The following is a 23,667-nucleotide window of genomic DNA, read 5'->3' on the forward strand; positions in this document are numbered from 1 at the left end:
TTTTTCTGGGCTCCTGTCTCTTGGAGAATTGTTTTCCATCCTTTCACTTTCAGTCTATGGTGTGTTTCTTGTATACAACGTATTGTTGGATTTTGCTTCTTAATCCATTCTGCCCATCTATTTCTCTTGATTGGTGAATTCAGGACATTGACATTTATAGTTATAACTGATAGGTACTGGCTTATTATTGTCATGTTATTGTCCTTTTGTTGACTCTTTTTATTTTTTGTCCTCTCCTTTTAGTTTCTTGCCTTGGCTATTTGATTTACTCTGTTGTGCCTCCTGGTGTTGTGATCTTCGTTGTCTCTTTCTAGGATATTGTTTAAAATTCTTAGTAGTGCTGGTTTAGTCTTCATGAAGTTTTTTAAGTGCTCTTTGTCATGGAAGTATCTTATTTCTCTGTCCATTTTGAAAGAGAGTTTTGCAGGATATATCAGTCTTGGTTGTATGTTGTTTGCTTTTAGGACTTGAAACACCTCACTCCAGGCTCTCCTTGGCCTGAGGGTTTGTGTTGAAAAGTCTGCTGTGATTCTGATGGGCTTTCATTTGCATGCAATTTGTTTCTTTTCTCTTGCTGCTTGTAGTATTTTGTTCTTCTGTTGGGTTTCTGGGATCTTGATTATTATATATCTAGGTGTAGATTTTTTTTGATCATGGCTAGTTGGTGTCCTATATGCCTCACTTATCTGTATGTCTAATTCTTCCCCTCTGTTTGGGAAGTTTTCTGTCATTAATTCTGTGAAGAGCTTTTTTAAGTCATTTGCATTTTCTCCTGGTACTTCATGGATACCTATTAGTCTTATGTTATTCTTCTTTGCATCATCTAGGAGTTGTTGGATCAATTTCTCATGCTCCCTTACTGTTTTTAGGAGACCTGTCTTTTCATGGTCACTGTCTGCTATCCTATCTTCTATATCTGAGATTCTGTCTTCTTAATCTTTACTCTGTTGTGTATGCTTTCAATAGAGTTTTTTAATGTCCTGGATATCCATTTGTATCTGTTTAATGGATTCCATTTCTTTCCTACGTTGGGTGTTCATTGTTTCCATTTCTTTCTTATGCTGGGCCTTCATGTCTTCTATTATGTTCCTAAGCTCATTTATTTTTTGTCAGTTTCTTTTTTGGAGTCTCGAATCATGTCTTTCATTTTGCTCACCATCTCTATGGTTATCTGGGAAATAATTGCTGTTTTGAATTTTTCTAGAGCTTTATTGATCAGTTTTTTTACTTCCTGTGCTGTGATTCTGATTGTCCTGGAGGTTCACTATCTGATTTTTCATCCTCCTTTGCCCTACTGTTTGCCATTGGTGGACTGGAAATCTGTTTTTGTGGCTTGCTTAAATATTTTCTCATCTTTATTTTTGCTGTTGGGTTGCCCTTGATTCAATCTCTGGGTCACTAAATCTTCCTGATATCGTTGCGTCCCAGTTTTTGATTCTCTAATGACTTATAGACATTCTCATTTTCATAATTGAGAAAATAACTCATCAAATCAATCCCTATCCTTTATCCCTATTGGTACAAACAGGAGCATAATAGGATCAATCACCACCCTTTATAACCCAGCACACCTCTGCAGAGTGAGTCCAAGGACTGGCTCAATAGGGGATCTAATAGCTAGGGTGGGGGGAGTGCTCAGCAGTGCCCCACGTGGCTACCCTCCTGATGCTGTGTCGGAGCAAATCAGTGGTGCCCGCTGGAAATGGCGCGGATCCAGAGGAGGCCCATAGTTCGGGCTGGGCTACGCAGCAGAAGTGGCTCTGAGTCCAAGCCGGTGCGATGACACAAAACTCACCTACTTTGATTTCATTTGATTTTGTGACTAATCCAGTTCATGCAACTAAGAAATCCAGTGTCCATTAATATCTTCATTTTTATTACTTATCAAGAGCCAATTCCTTTAACAGTTGAGTTACATGTCCTTTGAATATTTACTTTTGTTAAAAAAGAAATAAGTTCAGAGAAACTTTGACCTACATTAAATATTTTTATTTGGTTACATAAATAGGAACTAATCATAGGTGCAAAGGATTAACAGACACAGGAGACTAGATTATATTTTTTTAAACTTTACCTCGGAGGCCTGAGGGAATGTCTTAGTGTAGAATTGGATTAACCTTTTTGACACTTCCTTTAAAATACCTCAGAATTACGTGGCTTTGTCTCCCAACTCTGTGGGTATTCATTTAATGGTGAATGTTTTGCAGTTATAATGAAATACTTCTCAGTTTTACTATGACTATAAAATAATTTTTTTCATTATCTGTTAGTTTTTAGTTAACTTCATGGAGTTATTTTCAAGAGAGACAGTACAACTTGAATAGCACCAGTCCAAGGATCTGTGAATATCCCTATATCTGAGCATTTCCTGAGAGCTAGGTTTTGCCAAGAACTTTTCTTAGTGGTTCAATATGACTCTTCTTAGTGATTCTATTTAAAATATTTTCCAAATCTTTTTATAAACTATAAGTAGTTTTAGGTGTATTTTGCTTATGCAGATTGCATAAAGCGATAACGTCTGGTATTACTTAAGTAATTTTTCTTTGCTTCAAGTACTATTTATTCCTTCTTTCAACAGGAAAAAAGATTATTCCTTGAATTAGTATTGATCCATACTTTTTCACTTGTTGAATTTATGTAAGCAAAGTTTTATGGTCAGTTACTAGGATTTTACAGTAAAAATTAAACTTCTGATATAAAAGAATCCTTCAGCTTATTTACTCAGAAGATTATATACTGAATAACTAATTTTTTTCTTTTACTTTTTTTTACATCATTCTCTCATTTCACCTTTAATAAAAGGCATTTTATATAAATCAAGTACAGGTAACTTTTAAATCAAGAATAGTTACATTTTTTTGTGTTTTATTTCAGTGTCACTTAGATATACAAATATATTTTTCTGCTCATGAAAGAGGCCTTCTCTATTTTTACATTTTCAGTAAACTATTGCAGTAAACTATTTTTACAACATTCTCCAACTTAATATTGACTTTTCAGTTACTTTTGTCCCCAAAATTATTTTTTGTGAGACATTTATTGCCAAACATTTTGCATCGGCTTCAAACTGTGATCGTACCATGGAACACTGGTCTAGATTCTAATCAGCCTTTTCCTTCCTGTATCTAAAGCATTCCTCTGTGCTGAGCAGAGGGAGTCAAAGTGTGTGTATGGTTGCTGCTTGCCCAAGGTTAAACACCATGATGAACACAGGAAAATGATGATGTATGGTTGCTATTGTTTCTTTTTCTTTTTTGTTTTTCTCACTGGAGACTTTATTCAGGAGGGCAGTGCAGAGAGAGAGGGGGAGCAGAACAGAGCGAGAGAGAGAGAGAGAGTGAGCTATTTTTTCTTTTTCTTTTCATTTTTAGTACTATTTTTTGAATTCAGGACCTTGAGAATGCTAGGCAAATGTTGTATCATTTATCTACATCCTAGTTCCCATCTAAAGTTTATTTTTGAGATAGACTCTTGCTAATTGTCCAGGTTGAACTCAAACTTGTGCCCCTCTTGCTTCAGCCTGGTTTCTAAATTTAATGCATAGTTATAATGTACCAAAAGTAGCACAGTAGGGATATTGAATGTGTTAATTACACTTTCATTGGACTACTTCTCTGATCATATTCAATTTAGGACCAGTAGACTTCTTGTAGTAGTTGAGTTTATAGAAGTTTTGTGATCTCACAGATCATGTTTCTGTGAAATTGACCAAAGCTATAAGATCTAATTAATTTCCCAGTTTTCTAGAAATGGTTCTTAAACAAATTGGGAAAAATTTTGACTTCTCTTTTTAATATAATAGGATTCTATTGCTAGTGCTCAGTTTCATAATTGTTCTTCCTTTTGGTTGTGTGTAATGTTTGCATTTAAACTTTGCATACATTATTCTTCCCACCATTGTTATTATTTTTGCATGTGACTTAAATTATTTCTATTCTGCATTATAACTTATCTATCAACATTTAATAATTCATAGAATGTCACTGTTTCTAATAATTTTTTCTGTGGTTCAGCTTCGAAAAGAAACGAATCTCACATTTTGTTTATTGAGATGAAAAACATTGTGAAATTATCAAGAAACAAAGTAAACCAATGCAATATCTATACTATTTCAAATTAATTGCCACAATTTCCCTTTTTATTTTCAGTTTTTACTTTAAGACATTCACCTATAAAGCTCTTGAATCCTACAATTACTTTGACATTTTTCATTCTTACTATACACTTCCATTTCAGAGGTGTTCAACATAATATATAATGTAAAAATGAAATTCCTACCTTGGTTCTGACAATGCTATGAAATACATAGTACAATGTTGAGAATTTTGATTTTTATTTTGTTCTCCCAAAAGGGAATTATAACATAAACATGTCACCATAAAAAGGATTAAAAAATGTTAGTGTGTAAGTAATGGCTTTACCTCCATTTGTGATTAATTTTGTCACTTTCAGACTGCTAAATTCTCTGATTTAAAAAAAAAAATTCTGGCCAGGCATGGTAGCACATGCTTATAATCCCAGCACTCGGGAGGCTGAGGCAGGAGGATCGCTGTGAGTTTGAGACCAGCCTGGGCTACATAGTGAGTTCCAGGTCAGTTTCAACTACATAGGGAGACCCTGTCTCAAAAAATGAAAAAAAAAAAAAAATCCTAGGTCATTATTTGAAATACCAACATGGATTCTAACAAACCTATATGTTTTCAAGCAAGCTCATGAATCAGACTATTAACAGATGTTCTCCTAATAGAGTACTCACAATTCTAAGTATAGTTTAGTAAGTCCCAGAGGCATAATTTAAGTTCTATTTGACAATTTACCAAGCACAGAGCAACTCTAACTGAAACAAACATTGCTCCCATGTGTTAACATGATTCAAAAAACTATATAGAGAAATAGATTGTATATTACCTTTTCATTTTATTATGAGCAATTATGAAATAAGAAAAATTTGCAAATGTTATATATGTAAAATCAACATTATGTATTTTTAACTTTACATGTAAAATAACCATAATATTGTGTGTGTGTGTGTGTGTGGGTATACACACACACATCTATGCACATATACACGTTTATCCACATATATTTAAATTTTGTGTGTGCATATTCAAATGTACATATTGATACTCATTTTTTTCATTTAATACAGTGGGACAAGCATCCCCTTTCACATAATTTTGCCATGTACAGTAAACCTTGAAGTTGTTGCTAGTTTAATATGTGATTATTGGTTTAAAGAAAGGAGGGGAGAGAGAGAGAGAGAGAGAGAGAGAAAGAGAGAAATATGAGAGGAAAGAAATATACACCTCATTAATCATTTTAACCCAGACATGATAAATGGCATTTAACAATATTTTCCGTAGTGCAGAGAAAAATACTATTGAATTTCTTTTTAGTGATATCTAGCCTGGTTTTAAGACGTCGTCTGAGTTAACAAATTCTCTTTTTGTAAGTGCTTAAAGAATGATGGCTGTGTTTAGTTAGGGGAAAGGTAAAATACCCCTCGTTTGACATTTTTCTACGTAGGTTGTTCTTTAAAAATTTGCAGCTGTTCTTACTTTTCCGCAGAACATCAGAGGTTCTCCCACAGCTCCTTCCCACAGGAAATTATTCCCTGCAGAGCCTGCATTTGAGATGAGGAGAATATGTGAAACTCCTCGGCTAAAGTTCCTGTCATTTCTTTCAGGCAAGATGTGAGATGTGTGAACCGAGGAAAGGAGTCAGAACTCAATTCTAGAATTTATATTTAAAAATGCAAACAGGATGATGAAGTCACTCATTAACAAAATATAGTGACTGTGGCCAAGGACAGGTGCAGAGAGATAGTATATATGAGTCATATAAATTTGAGATTTTTAAAAAAGTAAAAGTCAAATTTATAGGGATTTGCAAATTTAAAACCTGTGCTTTCTGGCATGATTAGGCTTACTTTCTGAAATGCAAATGATAAGAAAGGACTCTTATACTTAAAAGGCACTAGTTTAAAACTTCACAAATTTTAGAAAGACATATGTTCAAAATGTCATGATTGATGAATGTTTTGTATTAAAAGAGAATAGCTGTACACTTTTAAAGATTAAAAATAGTCATCACCATTAGTCTGGTATTTGGTGGTTTTGTCACTGAGTAAGTGTTAGGGAAGGTGCTAACAGGTCAGAGGTTTTCAGCATTGTTCGTTACCTACGTGCCATGGAAAATGGCTGGACACCTAGGAAAAGCAATGCAATTTATCTTTGTCTTCCTGCTCCCAGTTGAATACAGTAACTTTTCAGAATATTGACACCCTTGCACTATGCATTTCTTAGGTCACAGCAAATTCTCCAGTGACAGAAAAGTTTTACTTTAGGGTATCACAGGAGGTAACAGGTAATGAACATTGATTTGAATATTAACAGAATGAAAATAAATGCTGTTTCTTTAAAATTAATTTTTAATTTAACACTTGTTTCTGTATAAGAGTTTAGTGAATGAAGATCAGCTAAAAACAGGTCATGTGCCTTTAACTGCATAATGACTTTTCTGAGAACCTGGAATAATCCTGAGGTGAATATATCTGTTGTAAGTCACTCTGTTATCTCAGCTGCTTTCACCAATTGTGACACTACTCAGGAGTTTAAAGGAAAAGGCCTTGCTTTGCCCCAGGACACGCTTTTATTCTTTTTGCTTAATGTAGAGATGAGAGAACAGATGGAAATCTCAGGTGAAACCTCCAGGAGAAATTGCCCTTGTGCATTATAAACTTACTTTTCTGGTCTCAGAGAATCTAAAATGGATTCGTTTTGGTGTCCTCCTGATTGCAGTTTGGTTGGTCAGCTCCCTCTGAGCAAGGGGGCTGCATTAGCTTCTGAAATGAAGCCTTTGTGCCACGATGTACAGTTTTCTCCATGAACAATTTGCTAAGCTATTTAAAAATCAGAAAGGGACATCAAACGTACCATTAAGTCATTCCATGAGATTTACAAAGGATTTAATGAGTTAGAGATGGATGAAAAAGCCTTTTTTGATTCACTAAAGATATCCATCTGATTAGAAGAGATTTTCATCACCTTATCAACTAATCCAATAAATTGACTATCCATTTAAAAATGACTCCGATTGGATTCATGTCCATCAGAAGGGTTTTCTGAAAACTCCAGAGTATTGTACAAAATTGAAAATTATTATCAAATTGCTCCTGGGGAAAAATTACTAGATTCTGAGAAATCTAGAGGATTAGGGTTGAAAATGCTCTGAAATGAAAGGTACCACAAATCAAAGTTCAACATGTATAGTTCTGTTTGTGATTACTTATCAGTGAAAAAAAAAAATCCTTCAGAGAAAAATAAAAATTTTGGTAGTTAAAATGCAACTATTTCATGAGGCAATTGCTTAATATGTTTTTGCTAACTCCATACAGAACTTGGAAGAAATAGCATGGCTTTGTATATCTGGAAAATATTTTAAAATGCCATACCCATGAGATACTTAATGCATGGGACCAGCTAATCAAATTTCCAGTTTTTGGCTCATGTATGCCCCAGTCTAACAAAGTAAGATTAATGGGGTGCTAAAAGTCTATAGGGACTTGTCAGTTTTGTGCTGCAAATAAGGTTAATTTCATCCAAATGTAGAAATATTAAAAATTAATGTGAATGAAAAAAAGCTATATGTTTGCCTTTGCTTTTAAGAAACCTATATTTGCAAGGCCAATTCTACCCATACTGGCCTGGCTAGTAGAGAATGCCTTTCAGGGAGTAAAGTATCATGAGGTCAGCTACTTTGGAGAAATGCCAGACATTGAAATTTAGAAGCAGATAATTTTACCTATCGGACTAGCCAGAAGCATTTATTCTGGGACAGTATCTGATACTACACAGGAAGACAGGCCCCTTTATCTTTTCTCCAAATCACTTTTTCCATAGTCCCTACAGGAAGACTGGGGTGAAGATATTTTGCCCTTTGAGAAATATTTTGGGTAATGAGAAGGCGTCTTCATAAACCATCTCTATTGTTTTAACAACCTGGCTGTCATCCATATATTTGTCTGCCTAATGCCAAACACTTGGTTACTTGGAAACATCCAGATGTCCACTTCCATTTTAACTTGTCGTTCAAGTGGTACAGACCCAGACTACGTCTATGTGTAGCTTGAGTTGGGTGGTAGTTGAATAGGCAAGGGGCAAACAGAATTTCAACAACACCTTTTTATATTGCTTCGTATATTTTGTTTTCTCTGAGAACACATCAGTTTGAATCATAGAAGCTTGTATTTTTAAGATCACCAGGAGAAATGTAATACAATCACAGAAACAGAAATCTACATAGTGTTGGATTTATTCATTCATGATGATACAGGACTAATATGAGATGTTTAGGTAGGTGATCTATGGAGTCAGCTATTTGGCACTCAGTTTTGGCATTTAGGAAAAAGAACAATAGAAAAAAGGACTGGCTTTATAAGAATATAGTTTATAGTGGTGTGATTTAAAGAGTACCAAGAATTTCGTCTCTTATCCATCATCTCCTACATCTGGACTAACAGCTTCTCTTCGTTTTGCCTTATTTTCTATACTTTATCATGAAAGAATCATTAATTTGTATTAATAAGCATCATATTTTACAGTATAATCTCTTTTCCTCCAATAGAATGGTTGTGAATTAAGAACGCATTCGATAAGATTTCAATGTCCTCTTACATTCGTCTTGGACATTGGGGTAGAGAGGTGAAAAGCGTGGGAGACCGGAATGCAGCAGACCACAAGACAGGCCAGGTATCAGCGGGGTGGGAGAGAAGAGAGGAAAAGAGGCTGGAGGGAGGGAGCTCCAGTAACAACTGGCGGGAACACGAAGGAGTCATTGTGCTACCACCACCATGCCCGCTTTGCTTGCTCCTTTACTGTCTGGGGCAAGTTGCTCACCGGGGAAGCGTCCGCAGGCTGGGCCCTGGTCCTCCTAATCATGTTCCCACTGCACACTTCGATACTCTCCGCAGGACCTAGCAGACAGTGGGTGCTCACTGAATATTTTTCAAGTGAATCAAAAAAGGAAGAACAAAACTGTATGGTAAGAAAGCTGCCAGGTTCGATTTCAAAGACTTCAGACACAGAAGAATTTCAGAAAGTCACATAGTTTGACTTGTCGTCAACAAGTGCTTGAGCGGCACAAGAAATCGCTTTCGACAATTTTCTTTTTGGGAGTTCCCACATCCTTTCCTCAAAGCATATTTAAGTATCATTTAAAAAAAATCTATTCTTTCCACTGTGATTCAAGATAATTTCTCTTCTTAACAGAGGCAAACTTTTGCATAATTATACATCTTTTTGGGAGGGGTCTGGTACTGGGGATTGAACGTAAGGCCTTTCTCCTGCTAAGCACACATTCTCCTACAGAGCTAGACCCCCAACCCAGTGATGCATTTATTTTGAAATAGCAAAACATTTGTTGGTACATTTTAGGCATAAGTAACGATGGCACTCACTGTAGGGGATTTGTACATGATACGTCCCCTCTTTTTCCCATTTCCCCCCTCAAGCCCCCTCCCCTCCCCATCTTCCATGTTGTTTTTCCTGTCCCTTCTTTCCTTTCTCCCTCCCCACCCTTCCTCCCTTTCCCATTTGAACATTTTCTTCCAATTTCCCAAATTCTATTATGCATTTCAGTCTTTATTTCCACTCTCCATTTATCACACCGGATAAACAATGTGATATTGAAACATGCATCTCCGATTTATTTCCCTTCAGTGTGTGGTCTTGAGGTCCCCAGTGATGTATCTTTTCACCTTTCCAGAAGCTTTGGCACACATTTTCCCTTTCTCTTCAGAACATACTGCACAGAAAATAGGGCAGGGTTTTCAGTCTTTATTTTAGCTTAATTTATTCATAAGTTCTACATCTTAGTTTCTCCATTTTTAAAGTAGAGATAGTTTGAAGCTGCTTTCAGAAAATTCAGGCAGCAGTTTCTAACTCTTTTCTGTTAAAACTGAGCAAAACTCAATTTAAGATATGTAGAGATGTGGGTATTGTCACAAGAGCCAACAATGAAGGTAGAGATTAGGCCATGATTTCATTCATCTCTGTCGGATAACAATGTTTTACATGCTGTCTCCTCGCTTGTCATCCGTGTAGGCTCAGTTAGGCAAGGCTTTCAGAATGGTCCACCTTTCTTTTAAATATGACATAGATTTTTTTTTGTTATTGTTGGGAGAGATTTTCTTTTATTGCGTCGATTTTTACTTATAAAACTTTTTAAATAGTTCTCCAAACTGGCTGTATTGTAAGGTAAACTATGAGGCTGAATCCATTCTAAAAATAAAACCAGAAATATACAATACTTTTGTTATATTAGATTATTTTCAGCATTTTATTTATTTATTTTGGTACCAGGGATCGAACTCGGATGCCACTGAGCTAAATCTCCAGCCCCTTCAGCATTTATTTTAACTGTTAACTTACTTTACTAAATTTTTTTTAGGTGATGAGTTTGAAGGAAATTGTGAAGGGAATGTGAATTACTGATTTTCCGAATGACTTATTTCCTGTATTATCAATTAAAAAATGTATCACAGTACCTTGAAGGGTCATTTGAAAACTTTGGTGCGCAAATAATATCACTAACATTTGGAAGATTCAGGCAGAGGTGATTCTCTGAGTTGCAGGAAGAAGGTTTTATATAGAAGACAGGTGTATCCCATTCACATTAACCATGTTTACATTATTCGGAAAAGGAAAGTTCCAGGAAAGGGTAACCAGGCCAATGATGGGCTTGCTAAGGTAGCGTGGGTTTGCAGGTGTGCAGAGAGGAGCAGTGAAAACTCTGTTCAGAATGAAAATAGACACAGCCAGTCTAAGAAAGCCAGTTACTATGCAGCGAATCCAGCACAAGCTGAGAACTCAATCTGCTGGCAAATTCAGCTCCAACAGCATGAGAATTGGAAGGATTGGCCAGCTTGTCCTCATTTGCTAGGAAAGGCGTACCATGGTAGGAGTGCCTAAGTCTCTTTTCCCTGTTTTCTCTAGTGAGGTCTGGAGGAGGACAATTTAACCAGTCCTTTGGACTGCAGCTTCAGGAAGAATTGAAAATTTGGAAAGAACAATGGAAGCCTCTATTCATTATTCTGCTAATCTGTCTGCTAATCTGCTAAAGTGTTCGGACACTTTCAATACATGGTCCTAGTCACGATTTTTCTAGCTTTTTGGTGAGATTGTTAAAATTCAAGGATGTTGACGTATTGCCAGAGACACAGTCAGAAAGTGCCAGGGCCAGGATTTGAACCCTCATCTTTCGGAATCCACTGGAACATATATGGTCCAAGGACTGGCAGGATCATTTCACTTGCTCTGAGGTTGGGGTGGTAGCACCGGGGGTTTGGGGTCCAGTGAGCAGATGTAGCTGTTGCCCCAAGCTGTCTGTTCATTTTACAGTGAAGTTGCTGTCTATCTGCTTAAAACTGGTTATCTTTATAGTAGGAATAAACAATTTAGTTTTCCACATTTCTAGTTTTTATGAACTAAGTAGTTTAATAAAACCCCAAAGGCAATCTTATCAGCACTTATCTATAACATGAGAGAAATAGCTCAGACTATATACTCAGACAGATCTGGATTTAAATCTTCAGCTTGATTAAGTGATGTTAAGCCATTTACTCTCTGAATTTTAGTTCCCTCATGTAATAAAATCTTTCACACAAAGTGGTTATGAGCAAAAAGAACATTACAGGTAAAGGTGCAAATTATGGCACATGGTATCAAAAAATTGTGGATAATTATAATTATAAGCTTAATATTTGTAGTAATGATAGCAATAACTCTTATTACTTTATCATCCATGTTTTTTCCTGTAAGACAAGATTTCCTAAAAATGCAATTTTTCATTATTTGTAATAATAATTATGTTTGTTTTCATCACTAAGTGCTTAAAGATAACCTAATTTGTGTATTTTGGGTCTGTTAAATCCTGCTGGACACTGGAAATACTGTAAAATACACTGTGTTCTGTTGGATTTTTAAGCATGATTCTTATTCTTTTCATAAGGCAACACAATTTTTGCTTGCAACATGGTGACAGTACTATTCAATAAGTATCAATCATTGCCCATAGAGATTAAATATTTTGTTAACATTTAGTAATTTCTGAAGGATTCTCCATGCCTGCCTCTTACTGTAATATAAGAGTTTGACCAAAATGCTAACCATCGGCCTTATAAATAACATGGTAATATCCTTTTATTATCCACTGAAATATCAAGACATTTCATGACAACTGGTAATGTTAAATGCTATTATTGGCTTAAAGTTTAATGTGGTTGCACTGTCTCCTGCTTAGTCTTTTTGTATGCTTGCTAGTCCTTTTGTGTAAAATATTTTAAAAATATGTGGGAACATCCAATTTTGATGTACATATATTTGTGGCACTTGGTTGGCTTTTCAGGTTTCCCTCATGGATATTATTCCTTAAAAAACTGGCAATACTTTCTTGTTCTGAACTTTGCATCTCCAGCCTGCACCTGACCTTGAAAATATATTTCCCATAGAAGATGCTGTTTACTGGTGGTGGCTGGTGCATGGCATCCTTTGAAAGTGCTTTGTTATCAACATATATATTGGGGGGGTAAAAAAAAAAGATCACAGTCAATACCAGTTTGGACATTTCTCTCTCCTTTTTAAGGTTTATTTATACATATCCTCCAGGAACTTCATTACACGGTGGGACTTCTGGAAGGTGCTTGAGTTATAGGGACGCTATAGCTGACTCCCTGTTAGAAGGGGGGAGCTGTTCAGAAGAGGGATCATTACATATATATTGGGGGGGTAAAAAAAAAAGATCACAGTCAATACCAGTTTGGACATTTCTCTCTCCTTTTTAAGGTTTATTTATACATATCCTCCAGGAACTTCATTACACGGTGGGACTTCTGGAAGGTGCTTGAGTTATAGGGACGCTATAGCTGACTCCCTGTTAGAAGGGGGGAGCTGTTCAGAAGAGGGATCATCGAGACATTTCCTGGAACGGTGTGTTTCCCTTAGGGCCCTCTCTTCTCTCTCTGCTTCCTGGCTGCCATCATGTGAGAAGCTTTCCTCCATGCAGGCCCTTGCACCATGCTGTTTCTGTGCTTAAGCTTGTTGAGTACGATCTGAAACTTCTGCGCTATGAGCCAAAACAAATCTCTTCTCTTTGAAACTGAGGGTGTTGGGTGTTGTGTCTCGGCAATGAGAAAGTGGCTGAGCCACCTCCTCCTCTCACTGGTCCATGGCGTTTATTTTAACTCTCCCTCTCATTTTTCTTGCATAGGTCTTTCTGTAAAGTCTCTCTCCTCTGCCTTCTCTTCCCTCTTTCCCTAGGTATAACCACCCTGAACCTTCAGAAGTGATTTTCGTCACAGCCCAGGGTGAGTGGATATGTCACTAACAAAGAATAAGAACAAACAATGTTGGGAAGACAATTTCTCCGTGAAGCATGCTGGGTATTTCTAGAATGTTGGATTAGAATTGTGTGTGTCTTCGAAAATTGATGCTAACTCAGAAGGAGACAGAGAGCAGAAGCCTGTATTCATTACTATCTCTTTTCCCCTCACTTACCGCTTAGAACCTAGCCTGATTTCTTGTGTAGACATCCTTGTCACTGGTTTAACGCTAAAGGAATCACAAATCAAATTGGCAACTTTTGAGCAAAACTGATCTACCCTGTCCAGAGCAGAAAGTGTTTCAGAATTTTTTCCTCCCAAAGTTCAGAGAAGAGCTTTCCTTTGATGTTAGGGCGGGAAGGACACATGTGTAATAATTTGTTTTATTAAAATGTAGTGGCTACAATACTCTTAAGTGAAATATATAGGACACACATGTAAATACCGAATTGTTGTCTCTGGTGTGAAAAACTAAAATTATAAATAAGGTTAAAATTGTATAACTGATAATGTGAAATAGGAAGAAAACGGCTAAAGGAGTAGGGGAAGTAGGTAAGGGTAGGGGAAGGAAAGAAGGGAAAAGAAAAAAATATGAGAAAACAACAAAAAAATGGAAACAAAGTCTTTGTATACAGGGAAGGGTGGAAGGGGTGAAGAGAGGTAGGAGTATGGGGAAAAATAAGAGCCAAGATACATCATCTAAAGGTACAAGACCCCAATGATGAATGTAAATGTACTGTATACCTAAAAAGTACCAATAAACTCAATGAGGAAAAATATGTAGTGGCTACAGATAAAGAATGGGTGATATTCTAATCTCAAAAGAAAGAAAAAGAAAAATTTTAAATATAGAGTAATTGTACTTTATAAATGACAACTCATCCTTCGTATAATCTGAAATTTACCCCAAATTCCTATCATATAGATAGGACTGGAATTATGGTTCCCATTCTAGAGTTAAAGAAACTAATCACCAAGGAAGTGAAATTGTTTCCTTAAGGTAATATATCTAGTGAGAGTTGACAGAAATTGGAGCAGAGGGACTATTTTGAGGTTAAACCTATAAAAATAAGAATAGAGAATCTGTCAAATATTTACAAATTGTTTAGTATTGAGTAAAGCACAATTGAACTTTTCCAATAGCTAATAAAACCCTGAAGACATTCAAAATGCTGTGGTTTCTGATAATTAATTTGAGACCCACAAAAGCTCTACAAGACATAATGGTGTTGATTTTGATAATTTTTGAAATTATGTAAGTTGGAAGTTAAGATGTAGGTCCAAGATTTAAGACTTTTCTTAAATGCAAAACTTGAAAATTCTGAGGTCAATTTAAGGTCCTGGGGATTGGGACATCCCCACAAAGTAGTACTTTTATATCTGGACAAGAGAAGCTATTTTGGGGATATAAATGGTTAGAAATCAAACATGATGGAGAATCCTCTTTGCTCAATGTTAAATATTCAGGTCTTCTTGATGACCACTATAATTCAGATAGACCAAAATACTGGACTTTTTAGTGAGACTCATAAACTAAAAGCATGGTTACAGGTTAATTAAAAAGTATACTTTTATAAAGAACTCAGTTCCTTGGATAATCAGAAAAAAAAATCAGAGCAAAAAATGGTATCTGTTGTGAATCTTTCCTGCCATCTTTTCAGTTCTCTTGATGAATTCCATTATCACAAAAATGACCTTTCTAGCTCGTACCTCTTTTGAGGCTAATGCAGTTCTTTGCCATTCTGTTATAATGAAAGTATTACATGGATAACTATCCAGCATTATCTTCCAGAAGGAGAACTAATTTGGGAAAGAAATAAAGTACTTTAATATAATATTAGATCTCTCCCATTTTTTTTGTTTTTATCCTTGTAGAGACCTGCTGGCTAGAATTAAGCAAGTTCTTGTACATGGTAAATATATTGAGCTCCCCACCTAATGTAGAAGTAATTATTTTTTATCACATTCATGGAGCAAGTATGAATATTTCCCTTAAAGAACAGAGCCTCAAATAAATTCAAAAACGTGTCCCTGAACGTGCCACAGAGACTTCAGTTGAATTTTCTTTTTGGAGACGAGAAAGTAAAAATGGCTAAGGTTGGTGGCACATTTCCTAGACACACTGCAACTTGTGAACATTCAGTGCCTGTCTCCGCCTGTGAGCAGCACCAAAGAGGTCTGAGTATAGCATAAACACTAATTATATACTCTTGTTAATTGTGTATTTCTTTGAAGTGGTATCAAAATGCAGTCCAGTGTCTGGGGAAAAGAGGGGAGAATAATGATGGGAAACTTCCTTGGCTTGTGCCTGAGAAACTGACCGGATTTTCAGTCTTTCCTTTCTGAAGAAATTATTCATCTGGTAAAGGTAACAGTGGTACTACAATGATCAGTTAACAAATGGAATACAGAGCCACACTATGATACATATTTAAATTCAGATCACATGGTTTGAAGTTGAGGACTGTCATATCCTTTGCAGGAGGCCAATTATATGGATATGTAAATCCTTGTTTATTCTATATGATAATAAAATTCTTAGTGTAATCCCTTGGAAGAGGTAACATACTCTGTAAAAATACCTTTACTCTTACATTCTCTGTGAAACATTTAGCTGGCAGAGATTTTAATTGCTTTGTTTTGGATATGAAAATTGAGGCCCAGAGGTTTTAAGTAGTTTACCTAGGTCAAATGTGTAGACTATAATAGTGCAAATTAAGTTAAAGTTTGGAAAGTATAAGACAACTATGTGGAACAAGGGACCAATTTAGTTACTTAGACCTATATTGTATCGGAAATTAATGGCTTTGTCTGTCAATACGTCCCAAATTTTTTTGAGTTTACCTATTGATTAAATTAATTCCATAGAATTATTTCGGCATGAACTGTTTAATAGGCTTAAGATATAAGAAAAGAATAATGTTTTTTTTTTTAATTGAGTTTATTGGTACATTTAGGGATACAGTACAGTTACATTCATTGTTGGGATCATGTACCTTTACATGGCAAGTCTTGATTCTCATTTTTTTCCCCTTACCTCTGCCCTCCCTTCACCCCCTCCTCCCCTCCCCATCTACAAACACTTTATTTTCATCTTTTCATTCTCTCACATTTTTTTCTTTTCCCTTTTTGTTCTTCCCCTTCGTATCACACCTTCCCTACACCTTTAGCTCCTTTCCTCCCATTTCTAAATGTCAGTAATCTTATTAGAATCTTATGCATTGTTGCAGAATATTCACACCAGGGAAACTATTTGGTATTTACACATGTGGGACTTATTTATTTCACTTAGGAGTATATCTTCAATATGTATCCATTTTCCTATGAATGAATCTATTCTCTCGCTCTTTATGGCTGAGTAATATTCCATTTTATAGAAAAACCACAACTTCTTTATCCAGTTTCCAACGGATGGGCAAATAGGTTGTTTCCAAGATTTAGCTATTACAAACTGTGCCGCTATAAACATGGGTGCACATACTTCTCTGTGATATGATTCTTTTAGTTCTCTTGGAAAGATACCCAACAGAGGGATGGCTGGGTCAAATGGAACCTCCAGTCCAAGCTCTTTGAGGTATCTCCATATTGATTTCCATAGTGGTTGCACTAGTCTGCACTCCCACCAACAATGGAGGAGGGTTCCTTTCTCCCCACAACCCCGCCAACATTTGTTATTGTGTGATTTCTTGATAGCAGCCATTCTTTGTGGGGTGAGGTGGAATCTCAGTGTTGTTTTCATCTGCATCTCTCGAATGACCAGTGATGTGGAACATTTTTTCATATATTTTCTTGCTGCTTTCACTTCTTTGTATGAGAAATGTCTGTTCATTTCGGATGCCCATTTTTGGATCGGGTCTTTATATTTGGGGGGACTGATTGTTTTGAGTTCTTTATATATCCTTGATAATAGTCCTTTGTCTGAGGTACAGCTGGTAAAAATTTTTTCCCACATTGTAGATTGTCTCTTAGTTCTGCTAATGGTTTCTTTTGAAGTACAGAAGCTTTTTAGTAAGATGAGATCCCAGTTGTTGATTCTTTCTGCTAGTTCCCGTGCTACTGAGGATTTGTTCATAAAGTCTTTTCCTATACCAATGTCTTCCAGAGTTCTGCCTAACTTACTTTCCAGCAAGTTTAATGTTTCTGTTTTAATATTTAGATCTTTAATCCATTTGGATTTTAATTTAGTGCATGGCGAAAGATAAGGGTCTAATTTTAATCTGTGACAGGTTGATATCCAGTTTTTCCAACACCATTTATTAAAGAGGCTATCTTTCCTCCACTGAGGATGGTGAGCTCCTTTGTCGAAGATGAGGTAGCTGAGTACATCTGCATTTGTTTTTGTGTCTTCCAGTCTGTTCCATTGATCCTCAGGCCTATTTCTTTGCCAGTACCATGCTGATTTTATCACAGTGGCTTTGTAGTATAGTTTCAAATTGGGAATTGTTACACCTGGTGCCATGTGACTGTTGCCTATAATGGCTTTTGCTATTCTAGGTCTCTTGTGGTTCCAAACGAATTTTTGGATTCTTTTTTCTAGTTCTGTGAAATATAGTGTTGGAATTTCAATTGGCATTGCATTGAATGTATATAGCAGTTTTGGTAGTATGGCCATTTTCACTATGTTGATTCTTCCTACCCAGGAGCAGGGGATATCTTTCCATTTTTTTATATCCTCTTCGATTTCTTTAAGAAAAGAATAATGTTAAGAAAATAGAAAGCAAACCCTTTCTTGTTGTTTTATGTAATTGGCAAAATAGCAAGGGTGTTTTCCGCATTTCCTTCATAATCTTCATTGTCACGTTAATGTTCTGGGGTTGCAGTATTTATGGCCCAGGGAATAAGAACTTTATGAAAAAGTAAATGTTTATTTCTCAATTTGTTGTTTCCTTCTTTTTCTGTTATTACCTTAGGATAAAATGTTTCCCCAGCATAAGAATGTCTTTCTTTTGAACATTCTTCTGCATTTTCTACTATTGTGGTATCTTTTTCTTTTTTTAAACTTGTGCTCATACATTTTATTTTTGGTTGATTACACTGGAATTAAATTCTAACCACCCAGGGACACTATCTTTGTAACTATCTTTAATATACCTTTCTAATGTGGCACATTTCCTTCAGTGGGGATGCTTTAGGCTTGGGATTCATACACCAGAGCCTCTTACCTCAGTCCTGCAGCTCTCAATGGACACTTTTCATCTACACCATTCTTGACACCACGCAGACACCCCATGTTGAAATCTTCCTCAAGAGTCTCGGCCTGTCTGCTAGACTAAACAGAGACAAGGAAACAGGTAATGACAGGATTGAAACATGGTTTGGGGATCCTGGGAGGAAAAAAGAAAGTAAAAAAAAAAAGTTTGATGAACAACATAGTCACCCAAGCTTGTAGTGTCTCATCCGAACCTCTCAATATTTGGAAGTTTTCCCAAGACTTGCCCTAGTGAGACAGAAAAGACTTATTAGATCATTGTGTCTGATTCTCCACCTGGACAGGAAAGAGTCTCCCATACGGAGAACATATGGCTTGGTCTTAGATTAGCAACAAGGAATGTCAGTTGGCAGACAGATGGAGGAGAGGCAGAGGATTGTGTGAGCTTTGCTAGCTTGGACCCCACGAATGAATTTCAAAAATCAGATCCAGTTAGCTCAGTAATGAAAATAAACACTGACCAACAACCTAGGCAGAAGAAGAGGAGCCAACAGTCAGTGAACACATATTGCCACTGAGGAAGAGTATTTTACACATCTTCTTTCCCAGGACTTGCTCCTGTTATTACATCGCCTTCATTTTATAGATGAAGGGAGTGAGGTTCCGAAGTGTAGGGTCACTTTGCCCGAGATGATGGAGCTGGTCACCGGGCTCGGCACAGCTCCCACACAGGACTCGGAACACAGTAACATCTTAGCTACTTTTTCTACTTTTTCCAGTAAAGTGAATAAAGAGAGTCTCCTTGTCCCTTTATTTAAATGATTCATTTCAATGAAGTTGCTACAGACAGTTGCTCATATTGTTCAATTCAGTGGTATTGAGAATATAAAATAGGAATGAGAAAGAAGATACGGAAATAGGGCAGATATCAAATTATAGTGCACTATAAATGTTTCCAATCCCTCCTCTGCCTCATTTCTTGAGGAAGGAGATCTTCCTTTGGATTGAGAGTACTCCTCTTTTGGGTACAATCTAAGTAAAGGCAACTGCATCTACTCACAAAGTAAAGGTGGCCAGGAGGTAGTATTTATCCGTGTCTTGGACAGAGGGGATGAATGGAGAGTGGGTGAATCCATGAATAAAGTTTAGATTTGTGTTTTGTTTTCTGCACTTCCGTTGCTATGGTGCTCTTGATTCTATCTACTCATATATTATTTACTTTATGTTCATGATTCACAACTTTGAAGGTGAAGTTGTTAGAGAGATGTTTGAGGGGAGAGTCAGCCTAGCCATGGGCTGTGTGGGAGATGGACACAGGGTGGGGAACCAGTATGAGAGCGAGTTTACTGGGCCTTCTAAAGTGGAAAGTGTCTGATGCATCTCAAAGGATTAAACCTACCATCTAAATATTTATCTCATCTAATTTTTGTTCCTTTCTTGCCCGCTCTTGATTTAATCAAACTTCTCATTCCATTTCATCATTTTATTAGGATTTTTTGTCATTATTTTAGGGACTGCCATTGAGTTTGTTGTCATAGGCAACTAGGATTTGTCAGAATGTGCCGTAGAATACTTTTTATTGCCCTTTGGATATGTAGAGGAACTGAAACACTTTCACTGCATTTATTACTTTTGCCACTGTAATATCTGTGATTTGCCATATTTTTGCCACGTATTTCAATAATCCTACATTTTACACGCCACATAACAATGTTACAGTTTTAAACAGTCATGAATTCATTTAGATTTACCAACCACTTCCACTTTCTGACGAGCGCCGTCCGTTCCTGTATTTCCTCTGCTTCAGTCTGGTACTGTTTATTTTTAACCTGAAGATCTCCCTTTGTGTCTCGAGTCGGGTCTCACAGGGTGAATTTTCTCTATGTTGGTTTGTCTGAAAATGATTTGGATTCACTTTTATTGCAAAAACTCATGTCCTCTGGGTATAGAATTTCAAGTTATCAGTTATTTTCTTTCATCACTTTAAGTGCAGTGTTCTTCCTTACACAATATATACCTGTAGTAAAACACTGCTGAGTATCTGATTAATACGTATTTTATATTTTTATGTATCAGTTAAAAATAAACTAAAAAAGTTAAATGAGGGTAACAAGATGGAAAAATAAACATATACACACACTATCTCAGTATCTTCTGGCTCCCATCATTGCTATGTTTGAGGATAACACTGTGCTCCTCTAGCTCTTTTGAAGAGTAGCCTTTTGCATTTGCTTTTTATCAGTTTCCCTATCACATACCTACAGGTAGCTTTTACTGCTTGTTTTTAGTTACCTGAATCTATGGGTCTATACTTTAATTTTAAACAATTATTGGTGATATATTTTCAAATAGTTTATGTGAATCATTCTCTGCTTCTTTTCTTTTTGGTCACTAAATCATCTGTACTTACTATGTAAACAGTGTCAATTTGAGCTTTTGTTTTTGTATTTTTGATGCTTTTCCTACCTGTACACAAATGTGGATGTTGTCTACTCAGCCACCTCCCAGTTTAGGAATGGTACTTCTAGCATATCTTCTCTGCTATAAAACCAAGCTATTAAATTAATTTTAGTTATTATATTTTTCCTTTCTAAGACAGCCATTTGATCATCTTACATAGGTTCAATTTTTCTGTAAAAATCCTCCATCTTTTTATCAATTTTGTTAATGTAGTAACTGTAGTTATCTTAAAGTTTATCTGATAAGTCTAGTACCGAAACCACATCTTTGTCTTTCTCCCCTTTGTTTCTGATCTGTTCATGTCTTACATCCTCATGTGTATATATCATTGCCAGACACTGTCTGGGACAAATCTTCCAAGTACATTGACCATTTCTTCCTCCAGGGAGAACTTGATTTTCTTTTGGTAGGCATACACAGTATGGATGGATCACATTGATTTGGTTAGATCTAGATTTTGGGGATTGGCTCTTTTTTATTTTTTCTTGTAGTGTGGAGCCCTTCAGAGTCACAGTGAAGAGCCTGAAGTGATTACTCCTTTATAAGCACTAACCTTCAATATTTATACCCCTAATTCTCGGCACTGCCATCGTCTCTGTTTAGATTTTTAGCTTCATAATAGCTTCATGTTGCTTACTTTGATGACTCTTTTTCTGCAGATCCACAGTTTAGAATTTGACAAATGGTTTGAGGGGAAATTGCATGTAGAGAGTTAGGCTTGATTTTCCAGAGTTTCAATTTTCTTAAACATTGGGCTGTGGAATACTTCCTTGATAGCTGTGACTCCATTTTTTTTGTTTTGTTTTGTTTTTTGTTTTTTTTTTGTACCAGGGATTGAACTCTGGTCCTTGTGCTTGCAAGGCAGGCCACTGAACTGCTGAGGTAAATCCCTGGCCCCTCTGACTCCAATTTTTACACCCTCGGGCAAATGAGGATATCCTAACTTCCTGTTTGTCTTCTGTGTTCCAGGATATTCCAAGCCTAGAGAGAAAGATCATAGGGAATTTCTACTCATGTCAATATATTTCCTTCTTTCTCAAATCTTGGTTCTTTAAGTACTGACTGTATCCATTTTCAGTACCACTAAACTACAATGCTGAATTTCTATAGAGCTATTATAACTTATCTTGGCAGGAGGATAATCTGATCCATTTTGCTGTATCATAGAATAAAGTATCTAATAAAAGAAAAACATCAGTTATTGTTGCTGTTGAATTGTCCCTTCTCTACTTACCTAAAGTACCATAAAATAATTGATCTATATAATGTTTTTCGGTTTATAAAATTTCAATATTTCACAAGTGCCTAAATTGTTCTGGTATCAGTTTTCCAAGACAGAAAAAAAATGACTCAGATAAAAACTGGGGAAATTAAGAGTTGGTTTAAAATCTCTACTACACAAGTGAAGGAGAGAGTAGAATTCAACTGAATCTCTATGTCTGGAATTCAGAGGGGAGTTCCAGGGAGTTTACCTGATGTATATATCATTTGAAAATGTGATCATGCTGAAATCCTGGTGAAGTGGCTGTGGGGAGAGAAGAGTTCCTCTTTAAAAAGTGGAAAGGGTTTGGGTGAGTGGGACTGAAAAGTAGTTAACCCAAAAGTAGAAGACAAATCAAGAAATCACATGGTCCTAGAAACCCCTTCATGACACTGTTTTCGGTAGATGATAATTAGCAATGTCCAATGTCACTAAAAGACAGTAAAACACAAGGACAAAGATTTGACCATTGGAGTAGGCAATGTGGAGGAGTATGGTGCAGATGAATGAGGTTTGAGAAGACTTTTGGGGATAAGAGCCTTTCTGAAGTGAAAAGAGAAGTGGGCAAGTTGAGCCAGACAGGAGAAGCAAGTATTTTTAAAGAATTTTAAAGGAGTTTTGTAAATAAAGGGCATTGACAAATGGTGTGTAGGCTAGTCTGGCTTTTTTAAGGCAGTTATTTCTGCTTGCTTGCGTGTTAACAGGAATGGTCTAGGACAGAAAGAGGAAAATGATGATGCTTTGGAAAGGATAAACGATTCTAATAGGAACAACATTTTTAAAAAGAAGATGGAGACTGGGATCAAATGGACAAACAAAACTTTTCCCTTTGATAGTATAACATATGAATAATTCATTCCAGAAAGGAAATCTTATTATTTAAATCCAAATATTTTTGTGTTCATATATTTGCTAGTGCCATTGTACAGTATATATCTTATTGCTTCAAACTTTGTGTATGTATAAAATAAGAAACAAATAGTGATAATGGAAAGTATTTTTAAAATATCTGAGGAGAAAGAACATAAAAAATAAACATATTAGAGGTAAGAGAATGAATTTACAGGGCTGGGGATTTAACTCAGTCGTCACCACCTGCCTCGTAAATGCAAGGTCCTGAGTTTAATCCCCGGAACAAAAAAAAAAAAAATGGATAATGAATTTACAAAGAATGTAATGCTTAAGAATGTATATGAAATTTGAAACTGTAAATTTGGAGTGGCTGATATTGTTGACTATAGCTATATTTTCTTCTTTTAAAAAAATTTTCAGTCATGTTCAGTTGCTTGGGCAAGCAAAAATAAATAATGAAATTTGTTCTTCCAGAACTGTTTATCTTCAAATGTGTGACATAGAGGGAGAAATTTACAAAAAATTTACAGTAAATAAAGAGGAGACATTATGATTAAAGTGATGGAC

The sequence above is a fragment of the Fukomys damarensis genome, unplaced genomic scaffold, assembly GCF_012274545.1.
Source record: "Fukomys damarensis isolate Sample0158 unplaced genomic scaffold, DMR_v1.0_HiC HiC_scaffold_3, whole genome shotgun sequence".
Lineage (NCBI taxonomy): Eukaryota > Metazoa > Chordata > Mammalia > Rodentia > Bathyergidae > Fukomys > Fukomys damarensis.